Consider the following 25,075-nt stretch of genomic DNA (forward strand, 5'->3'; position numbering starts at 1 on the left):
AACCACTCGAATAGTAAGCTTAGAAAACCGCTCGTATAGTAAGCTTAGAAAACCACTCTAATAGTAAGCTTAAAAAACCACACGAATAGCAAGCTTAGAAAACTACTCGAATAGTAAGCTAAGAAAACCACTCGAATAGTAAGCTTAGAAAACCACTCGAATATTAAGCTTAGAAAATCGCTCGAATGGTAAGCTTAGAAAACCACTCGAATAGTAAGCTTAGAAGACCACTCGAATAGTAAGCTTAGAAAACCACTCGAATAGTAAGCTTAGAAAACTACTCGAATAGTAAGCTTAGAAAACCACTCGAATAGTAAGCTTAGAAAACCATTCGAATAGTAAGCTTAGAAACTACTCGAAGAGTAAAAATTTGAAGTCGATCAGAAGAATCATTCTCCAGCTATTGAACGGATTTCTACGATTCCAAGTTTTTAAACTAATTTCTTGCATTAAATGCTGAAGTTCATCAGAATAAAAATTCATAATCTTCCCTAATTTATTTATTTTATTAAAAAAAAGTTAGTATTGTATCTTGTGAATAAGAAATCTGATTTAATTCTAATCATAAACTCTAATAATTAATTGAGTTAGGATCTTACGCCGCACTCTGCACTAGTCATTTCGCATGCAACATTGACGTATGGAGGCCAGCGGTTATGTAATATAGGGATGTGTTTCTCAGATCGCGCAGCGGCTGAGGTACATCAGGTTTCGTTGGCTTTCCTGTTGAATACCAGCCTCACGAGCAGTGAAACCAGCACGGTTTCCGGGATGGAAAATCCCGGAAACCGTGCTGTTTTACTGCCATCACCTTGTGATGGCAGTACATCAGCCAAATAACTGCTGCATCATAAGTTCGTCTGGCAGATTTTAGAATAGCGTTTCGACATCTCAGTAAAGAGTCGTTCAAGACTCTGTACACCGTGTACGTCAAACCCATACTGGAGTGTGAGGCACTAGTATGGAACCCACAACTGGTCAAGCACGTCAAGAAATTAGAGAAAATGCATAGGTTAGCAACAAGACTAGCCTCGGAGCTGAAGGTTATGTCCTACGAGGAGAGGTTAAGGGAAATCGACCTGACAGCATTGTAGAGCAGGAGGGATAGGGAAGACATGATACCGACATATACTGAGAGGAACTGACAAGGTGGGTAGGGACGATGGGACACAACAACAAGGGGTCACAACAACAAGGGGTCACAACAACAAGGGGTCACAACTGGAAATTGAAGACTCATGAGTCACAAGGTTGTTAGGAAAAACGTCTTCAGTCACAGAGTTGTCAGGAAATAGAACAGTCTGGAGAGTGATGTAGTGGAGCAAGGATCCATACATAGCTTTAAGAAGAGGTATGATAAAACTCATGAAATATGATAAAACTCATGAGTTTTTGCTAAATGACCAATTTTACCTATTTGGCACGACACACACACATACACACACACACACACACACACACAAACACACACACACACACACACACACACACAAACACACACACACACACACACACACACACACACACACACACACACACACACACACACACACACACACACACACACACACACACACACACACACACACATTATATATATATATATATATATATATATATATATATATATATATATATATATATATATAATATATATAGGGAAGTACCACCTCTATAGATGGAATGGGGACCCTCATTCTCAGAGAAGACAATAAACGTACCTCAGGAAAAACTCAAGGTTCTCCCCGGAACTGTTGGAATATTTTCTTCTCCTACCACCCCCTATATATTTTATATTCTATGTGAACATTTATTAATAAACAGAATACATTTACAGAATACATTTACAGAAAAAACATAAACATGAATACAATGGCACAATGTATCAAAGATCATGAATTTCCTCCAGCTCCTCCGAGGCTGGACGCGAGCCAAGTATGCAGCAAGCATTTCCCCTCTGGATGGCTATGCTGAGGCGCTGGAACATGAAAGTGGCTGCCCTTGGGTCCCTGGTGGTGTCGATGAGTCTGGAACCCAATTCTTTAAGGAAACGTGTGGCATTTTTTCCCCATGATCCCAAGGTCTCTGATCCCACTGGGACAAATTGATACTGTTGGCTAATGTCCCTGTACTTGCTGATCTTGTACTCCTCCCTGTGGTCAGCAGCTCCTCCCTGTCGCCCCACACTGTGATGGATATAGGTGTCAGCCAGTGTGGACACACAAGTATAGTCCCATGCTAAGAGCTTTCCATTCTTCCAAGGATAGATGGTGATCCCGTCGGGGCAGTTTGCTGGGTTGTGGGTATTGTTGGCTGCTAGTGATCGGGGCTCCCTCTCGGCTGGGCATCCAACTGTAGCAAGGGTTCTCTTAATGATGTCGTTGACCTCACTGTGTCTTGCATGCCAGCCCTTGGTTTTGGAACAGTTAAGACCATGTAGACCGTATTGGTCTGCTTGCACTTCGCCGCAAATACACGTATATTCTGTGTGAATTGGGGCAGCAAGGCGCAGAGCCACTGCAATACGGAGGGTCTTAGGGTCGAGTCGCGTTCCCATTGCCGATATGGGAACTGTTTGGAGGAAGTCCCCGGAGTGAGGTGCGCTCACAGCCTGGAGATGGGCAATCTCCCTATCTGATGTTGCAGCTCTGAACATGTTGGCAAGCACCTTTTCAGCAATCGGGCCATCCCAGCTTGACTGTTTGTGAGCCAGTGCTGCACTAGGGTTTGGTGCTGGAGCCGCAAGAGTCTCCCATTCGGTGATGGCACTGGCATAGCTAGGGTCTTCTATTTTTGCTGAGTCACTGAGGGTATCGGGAAGAATTTGTTTTATCAACTCGTTTGATGCTATAGAAGAGGATAGGAAAGCTGGTAGAGCAATCTGGGAGGATCTGCGTACTCCTAGCCCTCCAAGCCTGACCGGAAGTGAGGCTTGCAACCACTGTCCATCGTCAAGGGAAAGATTCAGTACACTCTAGCATGATCTTCAGGAGAGAGTCATATTCCTTGAGTTTTGGACTGCTGATGGCTGGGGAGCATCTCAGAAAATAGGTAAGTTTTGGGATTGACAGGCACCTGGTGAGTAGGTAGAAGGCATCATGTGTGTCAATGACTTTCATCCTGCTTTCCATCGTCCGGAGGTCTGAGACTTTTTTTCCTAGGATCAGATCGATGGCATTGGACCCAAGAGAAGCACCAAGTAGAGTGCTATTGGCTGGATCAATGGCTAGTGCTCCTGGTAAAACGGCACTAATATTCTGGATCATCTGTTGATTGGTAGAAACTATTTCACATTTGGTGGGGTTTAAAGAAAGGCCCAGGCTTTCTCCCATGTCTTTAATTTTACTGATGTCCTCTAGGAGAGATTCTGTTGTGCCAGCTAGGGTACCGTCGTCCAGGAACCAGATAATGAGCTCGCTGGAGAGTGCTTCCGTGACTTCTTTGATGACCAAACAAAATAGAAAGGGGGCGAGAGGGTCCCCTTGTTGCACGCCCTCACTTGAGTCAATTTCATGGTCCCCAAACAATAGTTTGGAAGTCACACTATAACACGATTCTATGAAGGGATAAAGGGAAGGGAAGTTTCTATAAACTGCTTGGAGAGCAGCATCCCTTCTGACTGAGTTGAAAGCATTGGAAAAATGCGAACGCAGCACTTCGCATTTTTGTTGAACGCCAAAACCGAGCTGAGTTGGTATCAGCATTGCAGCAGCCTCTTGACTCACCCTTCTTACTGCAGCCTTGGCGACTAGGCGCAGAAGGGTGTTACCCACTGCAATGGGCCAGATTCCGCCATCCTTTTTCCGGAGGGCACACAATGAGGCACCAAAGAAAAGGGGTCTGATGACCTCTGGGACACCGCCAGCCAGGCACAGGTTGGAAAATTTGGTGAGTTCAGACAGCAGCCTCTCTGAAACCTCACCAAGTGCTGGATTGAGTATTTGTTTTAAGTGTTGAGGCTTTAAACCGGTGAAACCTCGTGCTGAGCCCTGTGGAAATGACTTAGCAGCTTTATACACATCAGCATCCTGTAAGGTTTGATGTTCTTCTCATATATATATATATATATATATATATATATATATATATATATATATATATATATATATATATATATATATATATATATATATATATATATATATATATATTTGCAATATCTCATGGCCTATTCCTTTACCAGCGACTTGTGTCGAAGTTATCCAACGCTTAACCGAAGTCAATTAATGTGCTAGAGCCTGACGTTTTTACATTGAGAAAATTACATTGAAGCAACCCAGTAGATAGTAGCAGTGGTAGTGCGAGTTGTAGCAGCAACAGCAACGACATTAGTAGTAGTAGTAGTACCAGTCCTAACACCGGTAGGACGTGTAGTTGCAGCCGTAGAACCAGTAGTAGTAGTTGTTGTAGCCGTAGTACCAGTAGTAGTAGTTGTTGTAGCCGTAGTAGCAGGAGAAGCAGTAGTAATAGTTTTGGAGTAGTAATTAAAGCAGATGTTGCAGTATTAGTAATAGTAGTATCACTGGTTATTCCAGTAACAGTAGTAGTTGTCGTAACAGATGTATTAACAGTAGTCACAGATGTATTATTAGCAGTCACAACAGTGAAAAGTTACACAAGTAGTAGTAGTTGTTGTAGCAGTGTTATTAATAGCCGAAGTAATAGCAGAAGTAACAACAAAATTAGAATACATAACTGCAGCACTGGAAGCACTAGTAGTAAAACTAGCAGTAGCAGTAATTGTAGTAGTAACAGTAGTAGCAGGAATAGCACAGGAGTAGTTTAAGTAGTAGTAGTAGAAGTAACAGTAGTAGCATTAGCAATATTAGTTACAGTGGTAATAGTAACACTGGTCTGTGTTGCAATGCTATTTTTCAATCACTGTTCCAATACAGACTCTCGAAATACTTGAATTTGTTGATTTTGTCAGTAATAAAAGAAATGCTAGATATTCATCCAGTATCAAATATATAAAATCAGTATCAAATATACAGAATCGGTAAGTAAAGTCATATTCTTAAGACAGTAGTCTAAGATATTTTTCTTTTGCAATTAGTTGGCACCAGTGAGAAAACTTCCTTCTCTGGCCAGGACGAATTTTCACTCCCAGTCGTTCGTGGGTTTATTGAGGAGATGCTTCTAAACTTTATGATTATTCAGTAATATCAGTTATCAGACCATAATTCAATCAAATACAGAAATTGTGGGTTTTAAGCCATATATCAGGAAAACTATATAGGTTGTTTTCACTGTGTGCTAGGTTAAAAGTTCAATGCTAGTTCTGGAATTTGAAAACTACTCTCCAAGCAAACAATGAGCCACATTCTCACAGGTTATCTAGCAAACAATGAGCCACATTCTCACAGCTTATCTAGTAAACAATGAGCCACATTCTCACAGGTTATCTAGCAAACAATAAGACACATTCTCACAGGCTATCTAGCAAACAATAAGCCACATTCTCACAAGTTATCTAGCAAACAATGAGCCACATTCTCACAGGTTATCTAGCAAACAATGAGCCACATTCTCACAGCTTATCTAGTAAACAATGAGCCACATTCTCACAGGTTATCTAGCAAACAATAAGCCACATTCTCACAGGTTATCTAGTAAACAATAAGCCACATTCTCACAGGTTATCTAGCAAACAATAAGCCACATTCTCACAGGTTATCTGGCAAACAATAAGCCACATTCTCACAGGTTATCTAGCAAACAATAAGCCACATTCTCACAGGTTATCTAGCAAACAATAAGCCACATTCTCACAGGTTATCTAGCAAACAATAAGCCACATTCTCACAGGTTATCTAGCAAACAATAAGCCACATTCTCACAGGTTATCTAGCAAACAATAAGCCACATTCTCACAGGTTATCTAGCAAACAATAAGCCACATTCTCACAGGTTATCTAGCAAACAATAAGCCACATTCTCACAGGTTATCTAGCAAACAATAAGCCACATTCTCACAGGTTATCTAGCAAACAATAAGCCACATTCTCACAGATTATCTAGCAAACAATAAGCCACATTCTCACAGGTTATCGAGCAAACAATAAGCCACATTCTCACAGGTTATCTAGCAAACAATAAGCCACATTCTCACAGGTTATCTAGCAAACAATAAGCCACATTCTCACAAGTTATCTAGCAAACAATAAGCCACATTCTCACAGGTTATCTAGCAAACAATAAGCCACATTCTCACAGGTTATCTAGCAAACAATAAGCCACATTCGCACAGGTTATCTATCAAACAATAAGCCACATTCTCACAGGTTATCTAGCAAACAATAAGCCACATTCTCACAGGTTATCTAGCAAACAAAATGTTACTTACAACCCAAAAATTTATTCAGAAAACTTTATTTTAGGAACAGATAAAAAGAGTTAGTTTCCGTACCACACGTAAGGACCAAACTAAACTTAGTCCAAACAATCATACACAGGATACAACCTAATCAATTTGTTTACAAACCGTATATATAGGGAACAACCCAAAACGTTAATATCTGCTACTTACTTTCTTTTCCGTTCCTGGCTTGAGACAGTGACGTCATGAGAATCCAGACGATAATCAAGGACACTAATTTCGTCATGTTTAGTTTTTTTCCCCTCTACTTTTATGAAAACTAAGTGAGAAGAGGTCGAGAATTTTTCACAGAAGTCGTTATGTTACACTTCTAACCCATATGTGAACAAAGTCAGAGAGTGACATACTGTCATCTGGCTGCCCATCTTATATATCAAATGCACTTTATCTTACACAATAAAACCAGGATTTTTTGGATTAGCTTAGGTTAATACACCGAAATCTATTGCATGTACTGAATCTATTTTCCTGTTTTTTCTTTCTTTTTACGTTACACTATTTACGTAAACCAAGTGATCTCTATCAGTTGTAGGAGGTTAGTGATGTGCAGCTGCGTGGGTGTTCACAGCTGTAGCACTGAAGATGAGGAGTAGGTAAGCGGTACTTCGTAGTGTTCTGGACTGCCAGCCAGTCAAAGAGCCAGCAGCAGAGAAGCAATCTTGACTCAGCACCAGTGAGAGTCGAACTGAGCGGCGCTCCCAGCATCTCTCCACTCTCCCCTCTCTCCCCTCACTCTCTTTTCCTCTGGTTCCTCGGCTGCCCTCCCTCTCTGCCTCTGTCTCTCTCGACCCTCCTCCTCTTTCTCCCTCTTGTTCCTACTACTCTCCACTGCTCTCTCATCCCTCCTCTCACCTCCCTGTCTCGCTCTTATTCTCTCTTTCTCTCTTTTTCTCCGCCAGCAAGCCAGACTACCACAGCTAGCAACATTCTGGGACAGCATGGTGACGGCTAGGCTGCTCGCTGCTAATGCTCGCCTTCACACACTTTACACACAATGAACTCTAACCCTCACGTTTGAGATATCGATTTAATATTTTCGACAATAGACTATTCGAATAATCTGTTTATTTGCATTTCGTTTTTAATTAATAATTCACGGATAACTTCGAAAGAATCTGCGCTGAGAGGCACAGAAATAAATCCATAGAATGTCAATGGAAACATCCAACAGTTTTGTGTCAACAGAGACGGTGACAAATGGCAGCCAGCTAACAAGTGATGGAAAAAGATTACTGCAGAAATGCTGTTTATTGAGACATTTCGTTTGCGGAACAGGCGTCTTCAGCTTGTTCCAAGGGTGAAACGTATCAATACAGTTCCTCTTTGCAATAGTCTTTGTCTTCACCTGTCTATGGTGACCTGGCAGCGCCACCAGCCTCTGGTATGTATCACTTCCAACCAAGATACTGAAATGTCTCTTGTAAATACGGAGTTGATGCTCAAATATTGCCAGATATTTCATATCGGGTTATGTTATCAGAGAGTGTAAGTTGAGTTGTCTTGGCTCACAAGATTTTTCACGTTTGTTTCAGTACATTCAATGACTGAACCGCAGATGTAATAAGGAAATATCGGATACTATAGTGCGAATCCAATATTCCCAGACACAGAGAGAGACATACACACACACAGGTTTGCAAGAAGACTAGTCCAGTAGCTAAGGGGGAATGTCCTAAGAAGAAAGGTTATGGGAAATCGACCTGGAGACACTGGAGGACAGAAGGAATAGGGTTGTCTTGACAGCGACATATAAAATACTGCGAGGAATTGACAAGATGGACAGAGACAGGATGTTCCAGAGATGGGACACAGAAACTAGCGGTCACAATTGGAAGTTGAAGACTCAGATGAATGACAGGAATGTTAGGAAGTATTTGTTCAGTCACAGAGTTGTCGGTAAGTGGAATAGTCTGGGAAGTGATGCAGCTGAGGCAGAATCCATACAAAGCTTTAAGAAAAGGTATGACAAAGCTCATGGAGCAGGAAGAGTGACCTAGTAGAGACCAGTGAAGAGGCGGGGCCAGGCGCTGTGAATTGACCCTTGCAACCACAACTAGGTGGATACAACTAGGTAGATACACACACACACACACACACACACACACACACACACACACACACACACACACACACACACACACACACACACACACATACACACATACACACACACACACACACACACACACACATACACACACACACACACACACACACACACACACACACACACACACACACACACACACACACACACACACACACACACACAGTCTAGGGGGTCAGAGACTACAAACCTCACTCAAGGAAAAAGATCTTGGGGTGAGTATAACACCAGGCACATCTCCTGAAGCGCACATCAACCAAATAACTGCTGCAGCATATGGGCGCCTAGCAAACCTCAGAACAGCATTCCGACATCTTAATAAGGAATCATTCAGGACCCTGTACACCGTGTATGTTAGGCCCATATTGGAGTATGCGGCACCAGTTTGGAACCCACACCTAGCCAAGCACGTGAAGAAACTAGAGAAAGTGCAAAGGTTTGCAACAAGACTAGTCCCAGAGCTAAGAGGTATGTCCTACGAGGAGAGGTTAAGGGAAATCAACCTGACGACACTGGAGGACAGGAGAGATAGGGGGGACATGATAACGACATACAAAATACTGAGAGGAATTGACAAGGTGGACAAAGACAGGATGTTCCAGAGATTGGACACAGTAACAAGGGGACACAGTTGGAAGCTGAAGACACAGATGAATCACAGGGATGTTAGGAAGTATTTCTTCAGCCACAGAGTAGTCAGTAAGTGGAATTGTTTGGGAAGCGATGTAGTGGAGGCAGGATCCATACATAGCTTTAAGCAGAGGTATGATAAAGCTCACGGCTCAGGGAGAGTGACCTAGTAGCGATCAGTGAAGAGGCGGGGCCAGGAGCTCGGACTCGACCCCCGCAACCTCAACTAGGTGAGTACACACACAAACTCAAGTAACTTACAAAAGTACAAGGAAGCTAGAAATGTATATACAAAAGTAAGGTGAGAGGAAGTATGCTAAAAGTTAACCTTTTACTTAACTTTCTTTAAATGGTTATCACTGACCAGAATTTTTAAAGGGATGGACCGGTAAGCCAGCGGAAGGTCTCGCCCAGATGACCAAAAGCTCCAACGGCGGGTCATCAACTGACCAAGACCCGCGTCAGGAAAAACTCGTCCTGTTTCCTGACGAACTCTACCTAACCTAACCTTCATTTAATATAAACTGAATGTTAAAGATAATATATAGAGAATAAATGATAATGCCAAAATCATTGAAATAGAGGAAATGTGTCAAATATTAACTGCAAAGTTTTGAGAACGTGTTCAGAGAACATTTTCAATGTACGAGATTTTAATCCTAAACTGTTGGCTCTTAAAACTAAACACAGTAGACAGGGAAGCATCCTGGCTCTCAATAGATAGGAGTAGCGAGGGAGTATATAGTAACAATAGTTTCATTGCCGGCTACTTGTTAGGGTAGGGTAAGTCCAGCTCCCGCTATTCCCCCCCTTTTTCCCCCACCCCGAAAGTGATAGTTTAACTGCCGGCTGCTTGGTAAGGTAGGGTCAGTCTAGCTCCCGCTATCCCTTCCCCTCCCTCTCCCACCCCCCTCCCCGATAGATGACTTGTGGGGCTCCGGTCAAACAGTAATCACTCGACTCACAGCTCCCAGCACTACTGTAAGTACATGCCTGCTCATATTCTAGTGAACTTATTGGCCAATAATGAACCTGAGACGTCCCATGTTTAATCTACTTACCTGTTATGTAAGCCAACGCAGGACCTAACCCCTCATCATAGCAGTGGTAACGAACCTGTTTTCCTGTCATCTGAAGTAATTATTTACGGCTATACTCTGTGAAGAACGAGCCAGTGGTGGTCACCAACACCTGCTACCCCACCCCCCCAATCAGCAACGGCTACGATTTCAGCAACACTCAGTGTCACCAACACCTGACACCCCATTACCACGATATACCTATATTAGCGTTGAGTTCAAATGTAATTTTTTTCATTTCATTTTTCATTTTTCTTTCAATTAGGATACCCATTCATGTTTTATTGTTTTACATTTTCCGTTTCTAAATAATAAAGTGTTTATCATTCTCTGTTATTATTTATTTTTCTATTCATTAATTTTCCTGAGGAGGAGCCAGCCTTGGTAATACTGTCTGAAGTTGTTACAGGGCTGAGTAAGCCTTCACAAGTGGCGACCTTGCCAGGATCAACTCTACTGAATCAAGATTCAACTCCATCTCGAATCTACCATTGGAACTTCAACGCCGCATACCACAGACGGTTACCACCAGCCATGAGTAATCATTCTCTATGGTAGGACTACAGTACAGGTATTTAAAAGATTTGGTGATTATTATAGTCTCAATTTATTGTAAGTCAAGTCAGGCAGGATATAATAGTTAATTCTGACACATTTTTTTTCGAGCTTGAAACACTTTGGAGGATTAGACTCTAGGGACCCGAGATTTTCCAGTGACAATTTGTTTCATTGAGCTCTTTATTATATCAAGGGAACTGTCGTAAGACACTCTTGATTTGTTGCTGAGAAGATTGAATGGTCAAGTGACCCCATTCTACTAACTGTTTGCTCGGAGCCGGCATAGAACCCTTCGTTTTCATTAATACATATTGTTTAATTGAAGCAGGGATCGAGCCCTCTGGTTTATTTGCAGTTTGAGCGGAGCAGGAATTGAACCTTCCATTTTCTTTAATACCCGTTTCATTTCCCCTGATAGTTTAAGTTATTATTGCAAGCATGTAGGAATACCAGTTTTGGATGAACGCTGGAAGTAAGTTAGGAATAACAGGGAAAAATTTAGAATCTTTCATTAGTGCTAAGATCCAGGAAAGACTCGAAAGAGAAAGAATTGAGAGAGAGGAGAGACAGAAATGGAAAGAGAAGAAAAGGAGAGAGAGAGAATCGAAAGAGAAGAGAAAAAGGAGAAAGAGAACCTTGAAAGACAGGAGAAAAAGGAGAAAGAGAACCTTGAAAGACAGGAGAATAAGGAGAGAGAGAGAATTGAGAGAGAAATCCGAGAAAGACAGTTAGAAAGAGAGCGAGAAGACCAAAAAGAGCGTCATAGACTTGATCGTGAGGAAAGAGCTAGAGAACGTGAGGAACAACTAAAATACGTGAGGAACAAGCTAAGAAAAGTAAGGAACAAGTTAAATTAAGAGAACTTGAGGAAAGAGCAAAGGATTTGAGAACATGAGTTAATAGAGAGAGAGAGAAAAGGATCGCGAGCTCGAAAAATCTCGCCTTGAATTAGAGAATAAAAAGTTAACTTTTACACAACAACAATTAGAGGAAGGAGTAATAGAACATCATGCAGCTAGTGCACATATTCCAACACTTAATTTACCTCCCTTCACAGAGGGTGATGACATTACTTCATACATTATCAGGTTTGAAAATACCGCTACCCTCTGTGAATGGCCTGCTGACACCTGGGCTACCAGGTTAGGAATGTTATTTTCTGGTACAGCTTTGAATATCTATGCAACTTTGTCACAGGATATCATATGTAATTATAACCTACTGAAGAAGGCAATCCTTAAAGCATATCAGAAAACCATAAATTCTCACAGGAAAGATTTCAGGTATGCCACCTTACAGCCTGGCCAGAACTTTCAGCAGTTACAGGTAACACTCTTTCGTTTGTTCGTCTTTTGGATAGAGAGTTCAGGAATTGATCACAGTTATGAGTCTCTTAGAGACTTCATGGTTGCTGACCAGTTCCTGACAGCTCTTCCTCACCAGATACAAACATTCATCAGAGAACGTAACCTGATTAAAGCTGAGGAAGTTGCTGAGGCTGCTGACCTGTATGCCGAGGCTCACAATTCCTATAAAGACCTAAAGGGATCGAACCCTAAGGGCAAGGGTTCATCAGACCTTAAGAAACCAAAGCCTCTAGTGGAAAGTAAAATAACTTCTTTTATTCCTGTTTGTCATTTGTGTGGTGTTAAGGGACATAAACGTCCAGATTGTCCTTCTAAGAAGGTCCATAAAGTTGGAAGATGTTTTAAAGACTGTAATGACCAAGCTCCCTTCTGTTCAGGAACAGTTAATGGACTTAATGTTTCTACCATTTTACGAGACACTGGATGCACATGTATAGTCATTTCTGATAAGCTGTTCCCTAACCTTAAAGAAACTCATTCCTCTGCTATACTTTCAGACTACTTGGGCCGTACGGACACTTTTCCTACCATCCGTTGTTACATTAGGTCTAAATGGTTCACAGGTTGGTCTGAAGCCGTACTAGCTCCCATCATTTCTTGCTCCGTACTAATAGGTAATGTAAAAGGTGCCATTCTTCCTTCTGAGGTTGGCCTTTCATCACCAAAGATGGATATAAGTGTTTCAGATCCTCTTCCTGTAGAGTCAGAGAAGCCCCTCGAAAATTCAGATGAGACAATGTCTCGGAATATTCATGTGGGATTAAAAACCAGTGATGTTACTCTCGAAAGCGAGGTAGTAGGATCACCGGTTCACTTGTTAGATGAAAGTGAAGGTATCACCTCCGATACCATAAATGTCTTGACTAGGGCTCAGACCAAAGCCCAGGCTTCTCCTACTGTCCATCCTTTAATTTTCCCTGACTTTAAGCCTTTAGATATATCGAAGGACTCCTTTGTCAATTTACAACGTAATTGCCCTTCTCTTCAGAATTGCCATAATGCCGCTAAACAAAATCAAGTTATCCAAAGGAAAAACTTTTCATATAAATTTTAATATATAAAAGGTATCTTGTACAAGTCAGTATTCAAATTAAAGTCAGATGAGATAGACTATTCCATCTTAGTTGTTCCAAGTCAATGCAGAGAGACTGTTCTTAAAATGGCTCATGACCTGCATGATCTCGCACCGTAAAACCTTAAATAAAATTAGGGAAACCTATTTTTGGCCTAAAATGTCCTCAGATGTCACTACCTATTGTAGATCGCGTAAAGTTTGCCAACTGTCATCCTCCCGAGGTAACAGGCGATTACCTATGGTCAAAATGCCTATCTTTACGGTACCGTTTGAAAGAGTAGTTATTGACATCGTTGGTCCTTTATCTCCACTTTCATCTGGGGGACATAGATATATATATTAACCTTAGTTGATTTGGCTTCAAGTTTCCCTGAAGCCGTACCCTTAAAGACCATAACTACTACAGAGGTGGTTGAAGCACTTTTGTCCATCTTCTCCAGAGTGGGCATCCCTAGAGAAATTTTGTCTGACCGTGGGACACAATTCACATCTGACTTAATGCAACATCTATACCAACTTCTGGGAGTGAAGCCTCTCTTCACCACCCCCTATCATCCCAGCTGTAAAGGGAGGATTGAGCGCCAGCATTCGATTCTCAAGTTCATTTTAAGGAAACTTTGCTCCCTTAAACCTAAGGAGTGGCATCGTTACCTACCCTGTGCTTTGTTTGCCATGAGGGAAGTTCCCAGTGACTCTTTGGGGTTTTCACCTTTTGAACTTCTCTATGGTAGACAGGCCAGAGGTCCATTGTCCATCCTTCATGACTTATGGACTAATGAGGAGGTAAATGCTGAGGTTCAGTCTTCTTATCAGTTTCTCCTTGACCTTAGATCCAAACTGAGGAGACCTCTGACATAGTTTCGAAAAACTTACACTTGTCAATGAATCAGTACAAAACCTATTTTGATTCCAAAAGTCAGAGAAGTTTTAAAGTAGGGGATGAAGTTCTTGTACTTTTGCCTATCAAGTCAAATAAATTATTAGTAGCATGGAAAGGTCCATATAAAGTATTAAAAATTTGTGGGAAAGTTGACTACCTCATAGAAGTCAAGGGGAAACCTAAGCTGTATCATATCAACATCCTAAAGAAATATTACCGAAAAAATTCGGATAACTGCCTTAATAACTTTGACTTAGTTTTTGCACACGAACCTGATAAGACAACTGAAGAATGTAAGGTGTGCGTAATTGACTCCTCTAACTTAGACTATGATGAAGAACTACATGACTTGGTGACTCTTGACCACTCGGGTGCAACCAACATTAATATTAATGAATCTTTGGATGACCATAAGAGACATGAACTACTTCAATGTGTGAGTAACTTTTCAGACGTCTTTACTGATATTCCAGGTGTTACCTCCCCGGTAGTCCATAAGATTGACTTATTGACGGACAATCCTATCAAATGAAAATTATACCCAGTTCCAGTTCACCTTAGAGATGCATTTGACCGAGAGGTAGACAAATTATTTAAACTAAAGATCATTGAACCTTCAGTATCTGCATATTGCTCACCAGTAGTCATGGTTAAGAAGGAGGATAATTCATATAGACTTGCTATTGACTTTAGAGGCCTTAATGCTATAACTCGGTGGGATGCTGAGCCTATGCCCTTAATAGATAGCGATCTACACAAATTTTATGACGCTTCCTTCTTTTCAGAGATTGATATTGCGCAGGCATATCATCAAGTAATGTTAGATCCTTCTTCTAAGCAGTACACCGCTTTTCCTACACACCAAGGACTGATACAGTATAGAACTATGCCCTTCGGTTTGGTAACTGCGTGTGCTACCTACGTGAGACTGATGAGAAAGGTCTTGGGTAATATGCCAAATGTTTCAGTTTATTTTGATAACATTTACGTAATGACATCCACGTGGGGCGAACATATCCAAACATTAACATCAGTTTTGCGTAGGTTACGCTCACATGGCCTCACTGCCAAGCCGAAGAAATGCTTCCTTGGGTATAACAAGATTAGATATCTTGGACTTATACTTTCTAATAACTCTTTGCAGCCTCTCCCCAGTAAGATCAAAGCTTTATTAGAATTTAAATTCCCAAAACCAAGAAGCTCATGCATAGCTTTCTTGGTTCTGTAAATTTTTATGCACGGTTTATTCCGAACCTTACTGATCTTACAGGCATCTTATCTGACTTCCTTAAAAAGTCTGTGAAGGAACCTCTTGAACTTTCTGAAGCAGCTCGGGAAAAGTTTAATGAGATTAAAAATATTTTCTCGAAAGACCCTATACTTAAGATTCCAGATATTAATAAAACATTTTGTTTAAGAACTGATGCCTCCAATACTGGCTTAGGTGCAGTGCTACTACAATACCATGATGGTACTCCCTTCCCTGTATGCTTCCTAAGCCAGAAACTCCTTCCTGCAGAAACGAGATACTCCACCATAGAAAAGGAATGTTTGGCTCTTCTGTGGGGTATCTCGAAGCTTAAATTTTATCTACTGGGAAAAGAATTCATTTTAGAAACGGATCACAAGCCTTTGATATACCTGGAAACTTTTAAGGGAACCAACAGTCGCCTCTTGAGGTGGACCTTGGCACTCCAAGCTTTTAAGTTCCATATTGTGTATATCAATGGTTCATCCAGTTATTTCTCTGACTGGTTAAGTCGTTACAGTCAGTAGAAGATTTGTTGTCTTACGCGACTTCCACGTGTTAGAACTTTTTCCTCGCCTATTCTTCTTATACTCCTTGAATATAAGTCTTGGTATGGGGGAGTGTGAGGGAAAAGTTCAATAGATAGGAGTAGCGAGGGAGTGTATAGTAACAATAGTTTCTTGCCGGCTACTTGTTAGGGTAGGGTAAGTCCAGCTCCCCCTATTCCCCCCCCCCTTTTTCCCCCTCCCCGAAAGTGATAGTTTAACTGCCGGCTGCTTGTTAAGGTAGGGTCAGTCTAGCTCCCGCTATCCCTTCCCCTCCCCCCCCCATAGATGACGTGTGGGGCTCCGGTCAAACAGTAATCACTCGACTCACAGCTTCCAGCACTACTGTAAGTACATGCCTGCTCATATTCTAGTGGACTTATTGGTTGAAAGCTTCACTTTTGACCAATAATAAACTTAGTCCTTTCAGTCTTTATCTGTTAAATGTTTTAATAATCACCACATCTTTTAGGTATTGTACTTATCATGGAGAGTGATTTCTTAAGCAGTGGGTAACCTGTCTCTCTTTACAGCTTGGAATGACAGAGAGGGTCACCTGCCAACCAACGAGAAGAATAGGAGATGGACTAACGTCCTGAGACGTCCCATGTTTAATCTACTTGCCTGTTATGTAAGCCAACGCAGGACCTAACCCCTCATCATAGCAGTGGTAACGAACCTGTTTTCCTCTCATCTGAAGTAATTATTTACGGCTATACTCTGTGAAGAACGAGCCAGTGGTGGTCACCAACACCTGCTACCCTCCCCCACCCCCCACATCAGCAACGGCTACGATTTCAACAACACGCAGTGTCACCAACACCTGACACCCCATTACCACGATATACCTATATTAGCGTTGAGTTCAAATGTAATTTTTTTCATTTCATTTTTCATTTTTCTTTCAATTAGGATACCCATTCATGTTTTATTGTTTTACATTTTCCGTTTCTAAATAATAAAGTGTTTATCATTCTCTGTTATTATTTATTTTTCTATTCATTAATTTTCCTGAGGAGGAGCCAGCCTTGGTAATACTGACTGAAGTTGTTACAGGGCTGAGTAAGCCTTTACAGTAGATAGGATAGCATCCTGGCTCTTAAAACTAAAGACAGTAGATAGGATAGCATCCTGCTCTTAAAACTAAAGACAGTAGATAGGATAGCATCCTGCTCTTAAAACTAAAGACAGTAGATAGGATAGCATCCTGCTCTTAAAACTAAAGACAGTAGATAGGATAGCATCCTGCTCTTAAAACTAAAGACAGTAGATAGGACAGCATCCTGGCTCTTAAAACTAAACACATTAGATAGGATAGCATCCTGGCTCTTAAACTATCCTGATAAGTTATGTATGGCTCCTGATACATATTGTGCCTATACGTATTTAAAAAAGGTGACAGAGAAGTCCGCTTAAACTACTGGCCGGTTACCTTAACAAGTGTTGGAAAATTATTGGAAAAACCCTTAAGGTGGGTTCAGCACTTAGAAAATAATAACTTATTGCCTGAATATCAAAGTTAAGTTACTGAGACAGAGTTTACGAATTTTAATGAGGAAAAAGTGAAAATAAAAGGTAATTATTTCACATTACTGAGCATATATATATATATATATATATATATATATATATATATATATATATATATATATATATATATATATATATATATATATTGGTTAAATGTTCCACGACTCGTTTGATTTCTCTCTCTATCAGTGTCGAATTCTTAAATATTTTTTCGAATATTTGAAGCAACGCCGCTGAGAATTTTGAACGTTATCTGATACATTCCAGGATGCTGGGGATGTTTTCAGCAATAGTGGCACATTAACATACCAATTATCTTTTTATCTTACACAGATGTTGAAAATTTGAATCCGACCGGATGCGACGTTCTCGAGTTACGGGCGAAATAAAACTGAAAAGTTGGATGAAGCAAAATGAAGAAAAAAATGAAGCAATGTTTTTAAGGTGATGCTTCAAGAATACTTAAAAAATCCCTGTCCATGAAGCTAATCTAACAGCTACCCACAATAATAATATTCTTGTCTTCACTGGTCACAGACCGGGCCGCGGGGGCGTTGACCCCCGAAACTCTCTCTCCAGGTAAAACTGATGTCGTTTGTTGTGTCACTCCCCGAGCCCCGAGATGAACCAATATTGTCAATCAGCAAAAATAAAGACTCAGTGGGCCCCACAGCTGTCAAGGCCACAAAGTTACTAGTAGTTCCAACTCTTCTTCCTTTGTTTTGATCATCACCTTTGTTTCTTTCCTCTTGACCATTGTCCAGCTTTGTTGTTGCCTTATCTGTCTCCTAACTTTTCCCTAGCTCCTCCTTCACCTATTGGTACATCTGCTAGAGAGAAGACATCGTTAGATCCGTTCAGAGAGAGTTCATAATGCACGTCCTCACACCATACAGGTCAGCTAGCTCGTGGATTTATAGAATAAGTGTACTAGAAAACACCTCCAAATAACTCACCCTATTTCCAGCTCCAGTATATGAGGCTCCATCTATATCCTCTAACTTAGTTTGATCAAGATTGAGAGATAAATAACCTTAATATTACCTTTGCCCTTCTATAAAACCTGAGTACAAAATACAAACTATAAAACTCTACTTTAGTTGTCCTCGGCATTTTAGCCTCTTCTGTACTCGACTGAAGGCTGCTGCGCAGGTGATACGATTCGGTAATAAAGACACCAAAGTGTTCCACATGTATTCTACAGTCCTTAAATACGTTTTCATTTATTTTTTAAAGAGATATTTTTTGGGTGAAGCCTATCCGAGCTACCAGATATACACAGACTAAATATTAATTAAAATATAATGTGGAAAATGGGACAGTCTAATAATAATTAGACCAACACAGTCTAATAATAATTAAACCAACACAGTCTAATAATAATTAGACCAACACAGTCTAACAATAATTATACCAACACAATCTAATAATAATTAGACCAACACAGTCTAATAATAATTAGACCAACACAGTCTAATAATAATTAGACCAACACAGTCTAATAATAATTAGACCAATACAGTCTAACAATAATTATACCAACACAATCTAATAATAATCATAACTTTTCTTGGGAACCTTTACGCTCCAGCGCCAATCTAAAAATTCTTGCAGCCTTGAAGGCCTGAACCCGAACAGAACATCATATTATGTAAAGTAAAAGGACACAAGTGCAACTAATGTGACATTTATTGTGGCAACGTTTCGCTCTCCAGGAGCTTTATTGTGTCCTTTTACTTTACATATTGTCGGTAATTCTACCAACTTTATTACAATCATATTATGTATAACGAAACTGTCACATTGAGACTAACACAGCTCAATAACAAATAAAACTACTGTTGAAGATAATTCATCACTGTTAACAGTATGAATGGGATCAAATTAATGTATTATCTATTTCTTAAACAGGAACTAAAAATCTTTATTTTATGTATGTTGGTAAATGAGCAAAACTGCATCAATCAAACTAAATTTATAGTGAATATTCTTTTGAATTAGATGGATCAGCTGACATTGGTTAATCCAATTAAAAGAATCATTCTTAAATTATCCCCAGGAAATTATATTACATTATATAATTAATGAAAATATCAATTCTGCACCGACACTTAAATAAGTGTATAACTAAATACTTGAAACTGATTACAAGTGGCATTTAAAAGTATCTCAGAAACTTTGTCAGGAAAATAGTCGGACAACTGCTATAGGAATTCCCCAGTTAGTGAATTATTCCTTATTTCGCCTCTACTGTTGTTGCTGGTCTGAAGTGTGTAGTGAGGGATACCTGAGGAATGATGTTGCTGGTCTGAAGTGTGTAGTGAAGGGATACCTGAGGAATGATGTTGCTGGTCTGAAGTGTGTAGTGAGGGACACCTGAGGAATGATGTTGCTGGTTTGAAGTGTGTAGTGAGGGGTACCTGAGGAATGATGTTGCTGGTCTGAAGTGTGTAGTGAAGGGATATCTGACGAATGATGTTGCTGGTCTGAAGTGTGTAGTGAAGGGTACCTGAGGAATGATGTTGCTGGTCTGAAGTGTGTAGTGAGGGATATCTGAGGAATGATGTTGCTGGTCTCAAGTGTGTAGTGAGGGATACCTGAGGAATGATGTTGCTGGTCTGAAGTGTGTAGTGAGGGATACCTGAGGAATGATGTTGCTGGTCTGAAGTGTGTAGTGAAGGGTACCTGAGGAATGATGTTGCTGGTCTGAAGTGTGTAGTGAAGGGTACCTGAGGAATGATGTTGCTGGTCTGAAGTGTGTAGTGAGGGGTACCTGAGGAATGATGTTGCTGGTCTGAAGTGTGTAGTGAGGGATATCTGAGGAATGATGTTGCTGGTCTGAAGTGTGTAGTGAGGGATACCTGAGGAATGATGTTGCTGGTCTGAAGTGTGTAGTGAGGGATACCTGAGGAATGATGTTGCTGGTCTGAAGTGTGTAGTGAGGGTACCTGAGGATCGATGTTGCTGGTCTGAAGTGTGTAGTGAGGGGTACCTGAGGAATGATGTTGCTGGTCTGAAGTGTGTAGTGAAGGGATACCTGAGGAATGATGTTGCTGGTCTGAAGTGTGTAGTGAAGGGATACCTGAGGAATGATGTTGCTGGTTTGAAGTGTGTAGTGACGGGTACCTGAGGAATGATGTTGCTGGTCTGAAGTGTGTAGTGAAGGGATACCTGAGGAATGATGTTGCTGGTCTGAAGTGTGTAGTGAGGGATATCTGAGGAATGATGTTGCTGGTCTGAAGTGTGTAGTGAGGGATACCTGAGGAATGATGTTGCTGGTCTGAAGTGTGTAGTGAAGGGATACCTGAGGAATGATGTTGCTGGTCTGAAGTGTGTAGTGAGGGATACCTGAGGAATGATGTTGCTGGTCTGAAGTGTGTAGTGAAGGGATATCTGAGGAATGATGTTGCTGGTCTGAAGTGTGTAGTGAAGGGTATCTGAGGAATGATGTTGCTGGTCTGAAGTGTGTAGTGAGGGGTACATGAGGAATGATGTTGCTGGTCTGAAGTGTGTAGTGAGGGATACCTGAGGAATGATGTTGCTGGTCTGAAGTGTGTAGTGAAGGGATATCTGAGGAATGATGTTGCTGGTCTGAAGTGTGTAGTGAAGGGTACCTGAGGAATGATGTTGCTGGTCTGAAGTGTGTAGTGAGGGATATCTGAGGAATGATGTTGCTGGTCTGAAGTGTGTAGTGAGGGGTACCTGAGGAATGATGTTGCTGGTCTGAAGTGTGTAGTGAGGGATACCTGAGGAATGATGTTGCTGGTCTGAAGTGTGTAGTGAGGGGTACCTGAGGAATGATGTTGCTGGTCTGAAGTGTGTAGTGACGGGTACCTGAGGAATGATGTTGCTGGTCTGAAGTGTGTAGTGAAGGGATACCTGAGGAATGATGTTGCTGGTCTGAAGTGTGTAGTGAGGGATATCTGAGGAATGATGTTGCTGGTCTGAAGTGTGTAGTTAGGGATACCTGAGGAATGATGTTGCTGGTCTGAAGTGTGTAGTGAGGGGTACCTGAGGAATGATGTTGCTGGTCTGAAGTGTGTAGTGAGGGATACCTGAGGAATGATGTTGCTGGTCTGAAGTGTGTAGTGAGGGGTACCTGAGGAATGATGTTGCTGGTCTGAAGTGTGTAGTGACGGGTACCTGAGGAATGATGTTGCTGGTCTGAAGTGTGTAGTGAAGGGATATCTGAGGAATGATGTTGCTGGTCTGAAGTGTGTTGTGAGGGATACCTGAGGAATGATGTTGCTGGTCTGAAGTGTGTAGTGAGGGATACCTGATTAATGTTGTTGCTGGTCTGAAGTGTGTAGTGAGGGATACCTGAGGAATGATGTTGCTGGTCTGAAGTGTGTAGTGAGGGATACCTGAGGAATGACGTTGCTGGTCTGAAGTGTGTAGTGAGGGATACCTGAGGAATGATGTTGCTGGTCTGAAGTGTGTAGTGAAGGGATACCTGAGGAATGATGTTGCTGGTCTGAAGTGTGTAGTGAGGGATACCTGAGGAATGATGTTGCTGGTTTGAAGTGTGTAGTGAGGGATACCTGAGGAATGATGTTGCTGGTCTGAAGTGTGTAGTGAGGGGTACCTGAGGAATGATGTTGCTGGTCTGAAGTGTGTAGTGAGGGATACCTGAGGAATGATGTTGCTGGTCTGAAGTGAATAGTGAGGGGTTCCTGAGGAATGATGTTGCTGGTCTGAAGTGTGTAGTGAGGGATACCTCAGGAATGATGTTGCTGGTCTGAAGTGTGTAGTGAGGGGTACCTGAGGAATGATGTTGCTGGTCCGAAGTGTGTAGTGAGGGATACCTGAGGAATGATGTTGCTGGTCTGAAGTGTGTAGTGAGGGATACCTGAGGAATGATGTTGCTGGTTTGAAGTGTGTAGTGAGGGATACCTGAGGAATGATGTTGCTGGTCTGAAGTGTGTAGTGAGGGGTACCTGAGGAATGATGTTGCTGGTCTGAAGTGTGTAGTGAGGAATACCTGAGGAATGTCTGAAAGTTGTCAGACAAGTGGAGTGTCAAAGCTTGATGCACTACAATACGTTTTCACAAGGAAATTAGCAGGAAGGTGTCTGGTCACATGTTTGTCTGTACTCTCCAGTTTCTTCTTATCTATTTATGATTACAGGAGTTTAGTCTAAGATCTTGGTCCTGGCTTTCCTTCGGCCGCTACTGGGTTCACTCCTGGCTGCGTGAGCAATATCATAACTGTTCCTAAAATTATGTATGAATCCTGCCTCTATCACTTCTCTAAGTCGTTACATCTTCGAATTGTTCGAGTGTTACCTTGGTTTTCCTGACGTAGTTGCGTCGCTGCTACATCAATACAACTGCGCCTTTAGCTAACCCTGAGAAGCTGAAATTACCGTAAAACGAAATAAAGTTCCGTCTTGAGCATGGGTTGCTGCAGGAAGCTTCAGGTACGAGGGCTGCGCCCTGTATCCAGATGTGTTCAGGATACTGAAAGTGAATGAAGTCTCTTTGTCTGATGTATACTAACTATAGACGACATGTATACTTACATATAGACGACATTATAGACTTCATTGTCAAAACTAATTACGTATTGTAGCCTGATCTCAAGTGATAATGTTGATGGCAGGATTCTATGGAAAATTTGTATGAACTTTTCCAATATTACGGCCATCTTAACCATGGTGACCTTTCTGAATTAAAAGCTTTGATGTGCAGTTGTCAAGATGTTATCACCAGCTTTGTCAACTTTATACATTTTAAACGAGGATTTCTGTGATACAGAAGTTGGTGCCGCACTTCTTCAAGCATCTGTAGAGGGAGTTCTCCATCCCGATGCCTTCCTCTTGGGAAAATTTAAACCACGAACCTACTCTCTGAAAAGGAGACACTGTCTCTTGTTAAGGCGCTGTTGTTTGATCAGGTGTACAGGGATCACAATCCGATATCTGATCTAACATCGCTGTCAAACACATATCGGGAAAGGCTAATGCGATCGCAGATTTGCAATAAAAGCCTGTTAGCAAAATAGGGTGAATTTATATTTTTATATTTAAACTTAATTAAGCTATTATATACTGTTGGTTAGGATAAGGGTAAGAGAAATAGGTATCTTAAAGTTCTTTTATCCCTTGCTATTGTTACGTAGTAACGTTTTCTCAAGTGAGGAAATAAATTACTTGATTAGTTCTACTATCTACTGTTCATCGCTGCGGCAGTGACCTAACCATTAACTCGTTTTTTAAAAGTTTATCTTTAAAGTTTCCATTCTGTTTTATCGAGCACTGGCAGCTGGCTATGATGGTAAAAACGAATGACCAACTGATTAGCCACAGCTCTCGCTTCACACGGCGAGGGTTTTGGGTTCGATTCCCAGCAAGGGTAGAAACATTGGGCGTGTTTCTTTACACCGGTTGTCTATGTTCACCAATCTGGAAAATGGGTACCTGGGTGTTAGTCGACTACTGTGGGTCGCATCTTGGAACAAAACTGACCTAATTTGCCCGAAGTGCTCAGCATAACAAGCGGCTTTCTATATAGTAGTATGTCATTGATGTCAGCTACGGCCTGTATGCCCTGTACATGTACTTGTAGTAAATAAAGTTATTATTATTATTATGTTATATTATTGTTATAAGCTCCACCTGTAATAGTGCTCTGGGAAAGGGTGTGTGACTTCAGCTGTTCATCACACATCCTCATTTGAAAATTCCTTCAAAATCAGACATGAGCCTGGTTGTTACTGTAGTTAGAGGTGTCGGTGTAAGTTTACAGTTCAAAACATCAGTCACAGTGAGGAAATGAATTCAAAACAAGTTGATTTTATATCTAGTTTCAAGTCCAGAGGTCTTTCTCTCATTAGCCTTTGGCTGATTAACATATACTGAAGTTTGTCTATATAGTATAAGAGTTATTGGCAGAAAACATTCTCATTTTCTCTCTCTAATTATGGTACACACAGTTATTCTTGCCAATTTCGTGTATTGTACATATTAAAAATAATACCTTTGCCTTTAATATTCTTTGAGCGCATTTTTGTGCTGGAATTCTATCTTACGGCCAGGTAACACAGCCTTCTAATTGTACCTGTGTTCGTAATTGCTTTCATAGTCTGTTTCACCATCAATAGAGGTTTTGATGGTAAATACTTGATCCAGACACTCTGGCTCGTGTCCTTCTCTCTCTCCGGTTGTTTCCTTAACATGCTGATACATAAGGTTTTCCTTAACTACCTCTGATCTTATCCTTCCATGTTTCCTTTTCCTTATTTGGTGCTAGTTCTCAACTTGTTTCTCTTTGAAATGTCACATAATTTGTAGCTTTGTTTTAAACCTGTTTGCTCTCCTTCCTGCTTCTGCAATGATATCAACCATTGCTTTGTCGTTCTCATCATACTCTTTCATTAGTGTCCTGTTTGCCAGAAGTATGTAGGTCACTGTTACTACCACTTTGGGGTCCCCCTGTGATGACTGTGCCCTCTTTGAAGTCATATAATTAATTTCCGTTCATTTCTCTCTTCTGTTTGCAACTTTACCACTAACAGTTCACCTCTTTCACCTCATATTTTCTCTGTTACCTCATATACTGTAGGGAATATGTCGTTCGTTCTGAATTCAATTAGATTTGTCTCTGTGATAGCTATGATGTCTGAGGTTACCTCCACCATTTAGTCTTTCAGTTTCTCATCTTGTTAGATAATACAT

Source organism: Cherax quadricarinatus, chromosome 25 (assembly GCF_038502225.1).
Source record: "Cherax quadricarinatus isolate ZL_2023a chromosome 25, ASM3850222v1, whole genome shotgun sequence".
Classification (NCBI taxonomy): Eukaryota; Metazoa; Arthropoda; class Malacostraca; order Decapoda; family Parastacidae; genus Cherax; species Cherax quadricarinatus.